General features: G+C 35.8%; 1 pseudogene; it reads left to right on the forward strand.

Annotated features, from left to right (window-relative positions):
• Positions 1-3,347: 3,347 nt before the first annotated feature.
• LOC129580016 (general odorant-binding protein 19d-like) lies at positions 3,348-5,217 on the forward strand (annotated as a pseudogene).
• Positions 5,218-5,228: the final 11 nt, after the last annotated feature.

Genomic DNA, 5,228 nt, shown 5'->3' on the forward strand with positions numbered 1-5,228 from the left:
GGAAAATGCAAGGCTCCTGGTACACCTGATGAGTAAGTAAAAGAAAAAAACTCGATCATGTGCTGTATCTTCTTCATTCAACGTGTGCTATTATCTCGTTTCAGTTGTGAATTCAGCGCCATGATTGCAACTTGCATTAAAAAGGAATGTGAAGCCCGTGGCATCACCGTGGACAGCATTCAATAATTCATTCAATGAAAACTAACCGACACTTGCTTTCAATGTAACGAATACCAAATCACTTCTGCAATTTTTCAATAAAATATCAATGAATTGTGTGAATAATAGCAATTTTGTCTTTTTTTGTTCGCATTTGTCTGTAATAAACAATAGCCGTCAACACGAACTATCACATGTGATTAAGATCAGGACATCGTTTGCATGTTCTCGATGACGATTAAATCTTTTTCTGATTAGTAAGAGACAGAGGTTCGTGTTCACAGATTGTTCGTGAATGTACTAAATTTAGTCATTCCATAGAAGAATGGCAAACTGCACGGTTCATTGCTATTTGTTTCTGTGTTCAGCAGTTGCTGTGTTCCATTCTGCGAAAAGTGTAAATTCCTACTTCACTTCGATATACGATAAAGTTTTGCCATTAAAACTAATATAAGCCGTTAAAATTTCAGATTGAGGGCACAGAGTTCGAACTTCAGAATCAAGACTCGAACTACGAAGCGACATTTAAATATGCTATGAATACGTGCAAAATCAAGGAAAGAGTTGCAGATGATGAAATTGAGAGAATTGTGAATAAATTTCTACCTTCCACTAAAACGGAGAAGTGTTTTGTTGCATGCTGGCTTGAATCATTTCACGTGGTATGAATCCAAAAAAAAAACGGAATCAAGTGCATTTTATTATGTTTTATTGAAATTTTAGATAAACAATCGACGTTTCTTTCGTGATCAATATGTTAAATTGTCCACGTATGGCCAAGATTTCGATGGAAATAAGCAGAAAAAATTAGAACAAATTTTAACTGGATGTAAGATACCCGACTGCAAACTTGAACGGTATATTTATTTGAATTTTTGAATGAATTCATTATTTCAGCACGTATTCAGTTTTATGCTACGTTTTACTCTTAATTCATCCTAGATGCGAACTTGCCTATCAAATAATGAAGTGTGTGTATGACGGCGCAAAGAAATTGGGTTTAAATCCAAAAGATTTATAAAAAGTTTTTCTGAACACACGTTTATGTATGTGTATGTATGTATTATGTGTGGATCATTGATTGATGTACTTTTTTTTAAAAAATAAACCTTGATAAAAACCCAAGTTTTGTTCTTAAAAAAACATTTTTTTTATTGTGAACCGGCCATATATCCTGGATAATCAATGAGGAGAAATTCTGATTTATTGTTGTTGTGGTGGTCGTCGTGGCATGAATCGTAATCCGATAGCAATACATTGCTTCTTATGGAGGCTGAATGGATGGATTTTTGTAAGAGCGCCTCTAGTGAAAATATCTTAGAATGATGGAATATTTCGAACTTTAATACGCTTTTCTGCTAATTTATCCAAACTCACCTCTTAAGTGGTAAATTAAAACCAATAAATATTTACACATCGAAATATCTCGAAAACGGCTGGGAAAATCGGCAAAATGGACCGTGGTGTCACTCCCTAAAGGGAATGTGGACACCCGGCTGGTTTGATGGCCCAAAGCTCAAATCCAGTGGATTCGAGCTGATCCATGGGCTCTCAGGATTTGGTCTGATTCCCAGCTTTTCCTTTCTTGTGAGCATCTTTACAAGTCACACTCATGTTTTGTATGGAATTTCACCACAGGGCAAGTGCTGGGATCAGGCCAAATCCCAAGAACCCATGGATGAGCTCAAATCCACCGGATTTGAACTTTGGGGCATCAAACCAGCCGGGTGTCTACACTCCCTCTAGGGAGTGACACCACGGTCCATTTTACCGATTTTCCCAGCCGTTTTCGAGATATTTTCATGTGTAGTTAATGAGAAAGATATCCGCCATGACAGCATTTTGGCCCGCCATGTTGGTATTTTGGTTTATATTAACAGAACATTCTCTACTTTGAGAGTCAACGTTTCTAAACGTTAACACAAATATGATCTGTCATAATAACATTCACCACTTCTTATGTGCTTCAGAGAGCTTCTGACAGCGCCATCCATCCGAAGCGTTTGAAACATTAAAGGCTTTTGCTGATTTTTTCTGCCGCATTTTCATTTGAGCTATCCCCTTATGGCATGAATTTTCTCATTTCATCTTGTCGCTTTTGGATACCTTCTTCGGTACATTCCATAATTTTGAATGCCAGCTCGCAACTGCAAGAGAAAACAAATCACCAATCATCAATTGAGAAAGAAATTTGAAGAACGTAACATTTGAATATGATTTCTTACCGATCTGAGTCCATCAACGGTGCACATTCTTCAGAAATTTCTTTGACAATTCGAACGAGTTCATTGCTAGGTACATTGTTTCCCGGTGCCATTTGGCTCATAAAATGGCCTGATTTCTCTACAGACAATTTACCGTTGACGAGCTTGAAATGGAAAAAAAAATTTAAATAGTAGCAACATTTTCATTCAATAATTGTTGAGTATTTTCAATAAAAAATGCTTGGTTTGAAGTGATTTTCTGTTGATATTTCCATAAATAGCAAGAAATTGAATGTGAAATTTGTAATTATAGGGAAAAAATATGTTGATCCAATAAACCATGCATGAAAATAAGTTATTAAAGCAATCTTGTATTAGAATCACATCAAACAGCAATGGACCAAATGTATGTTCATTTTTTTTTGTTTAGAATAAATGAGAGTAGTGAAAGAGATATTTTTTATGAATAAAATAAATCATCCTACTGAAAAATTGGACTATTGTTTTCCTAATTGGATTTATCTAGATGACACTGTCGTGAAAAAAATTCGAATGATCTACAGCTATGACAGAAACCAATGAACAAGTAAAAGGCGTCGCCAGATTTCCATAAATAATTTTACATTTCGGCATGAACATTGGCTAATCTGAAACCAATAAAGCAATCATCAATTATTTTTCTGTCAAGATCTATTTTTCAATCGATTGCCGCACGTCAATATTTCCTAATCAAGCTCAAACTTTGCTATCCCAAAAAGAAATTGACACCAGTTTAGTGCTGCTTTGCCGCTCTCACACTAAAGCATACTGTGTGTAGTGTGGTGTGAGAGCAGCAAACCAGCGCTAAACTGGTGTCAATTTCTTTTTGGTATATAATGAGCTTGACATTGTTCGAATGTTCCAAAAGTGAATTGGTTGTCAATTAGAACAGTCTCTAAAAACTATCGAAGGCACTTGTGGAATATACTTGTGAATCCGCTGAAAATGAATTCAATTAAATTGTTGGGGTTGATCTTTGCCGTTTTTGTGGTCGCATTGGTCACAGTACGTAATTTCCCCTCTTATTTAATCGATTTAATTATTAACATAATCTACACATTGTCTAAATGAATCATTTAGGGCAGAACCAACCAAGGAGCAGAAGAAAATTTGCATGGCGATTAATGAGGATTGCAGGTAAATTAAAATTTAGGGGAAATTGGGGAGTTCCGGGCCACAGTTTATTTTTCGTTCATAACTTTGTGATAAATATAATTTTCTTCAAAATTAGAATATCTCAGTTGTAGTACGCCTCAAATCCTACCATTTGAGTATTTTCACTTATAAAAATTCAACTTTGCTAAAAAAAATTTGGTGGTTGGCAGAAAAAGGACGTTTTTGACATTTTCAAAAATCATGGGGAATTGCGGGCCACTTCATGGATTGACATAAAACTGACAATATATTGGTGAAAAATGTTTATTGATCGTTCAAAATGACAAAAGAAATTATTTTAAATGAAATGAAATTGAAAATTCGTAAAATCAAGATCAAAATTAGTCCGATAATTCGCAGGTAGCGCATGTAAAAGAGCTGGTCGTCATATTGGCGCATTTCAAGTGAACTAACTTGGTCGCATGAATCGCAATGAATGGAATTATTTCGATTGAGCTTCTTTGGCATGTTTTCCTTGCAAATGATGCAGATGTAAACATCTTCTTCTTCTTCAGTAGAAGATTGAGTGCGTTGTTTCTTCTTTGGCGTGGTTGATACTGCACGGGCTTTGCGCTTCTTTTTTGCTTGTGGTTTTGTTTTTGCATCCTTTCGTTTTTGTTATTTTTCCAATTTCTGGCTCTTTCTTCGCATAATAACGTGGCATCGGTGTCATGATGACTACGAAATTGTCGAAAAACAAAAATATATGTTTGAAAAGGCCACTTAACTGATATTTTGTCGAAATTTGGCTTGAAAAACATTGAATGTGCAATAAACATGCGTTTTGAACTCATTTAGATGAGTGTCATTAGTGTCAAAAATGTAGTGGCCCGTAATTTCCCAGAAAAAATGGCCCGGAATTCCCCAAATGCTCATAATTACAAGATGATTGCGCATGACTCACTCAATGTATCTTTATGCAAAATTCCTTTTGTGAGGTGAAAGAATAATGACACACCATAAAAAAAAACATACTTACCGAATTTATTATAGTCGTTTAAAATATGCAAACACGATGATTAGAAGAAAATATTTTAGAATTTTTGTAAATGCACTTATTGCAGAGAGCTCACAGCACGTGTTCACGCGTCGAGTGGTTATAGGAAACTAATATTGGGCTAAGACAAGACAAATGAAGCAATTTTGACTTGTCTAACTATTCAAGTGACAGAGAAAAGTCGGGTGGCCCGCAATTCCCCATGGCCCGCAATTCCCCATGGCCCGCAATTCCCCATGGCCCGGAATTCCCCAATTTCCCCTACCTAATAAGAGTTTTGATTGTGTGAGCGAATAAATGAATGAACATTTCAATAATCTTGTAAAAAATGAACTCTTCCAGAAAATCCAATGGTGCAACCGAGGAGGACGGAAATAATTTGTGCTCTGGAAAGATGCCAGAAACTAAAACTGGGAAATGCACAGCCTCTTGCGTTATGAAACAATTCAAACTGGTAATTCTGTCTTAAGTTTAAATAAAAAAGACTAAAAACTAATTTCATTCTACATTTCGCAATAGGCTAAAAAAAATGGTGCCAATCTTGAAGCTGACTGTGATGTCGTCGCAGAATTAGTTGAAGCAAACGAAGCCAATACAACAACAATCGCTGCAATTAAGGATATTTGAGGAAAATGCAAGGCTCCTGGTACACCTGATGAGTAAGTAAAAGAAAA

This window comes from Sitodiplosis mosellana, unplaced genomic scaffold (genome assembly GCF_009176505.1).
Source record: "Sitodiplosis mosellana isolate CC-2019 unplaced genomic scaffold, AAFC_SMos_1.0 Smas_scaffold_6897, whole genome shotgun sequence".
NCBI classification, from domain to species: Eukaryota; Metazoa; Arthropoda; class Insecta; order Diptera; family Cecidomyiidae; genus Sitodiplosis; species Sitodiplosis mosellana.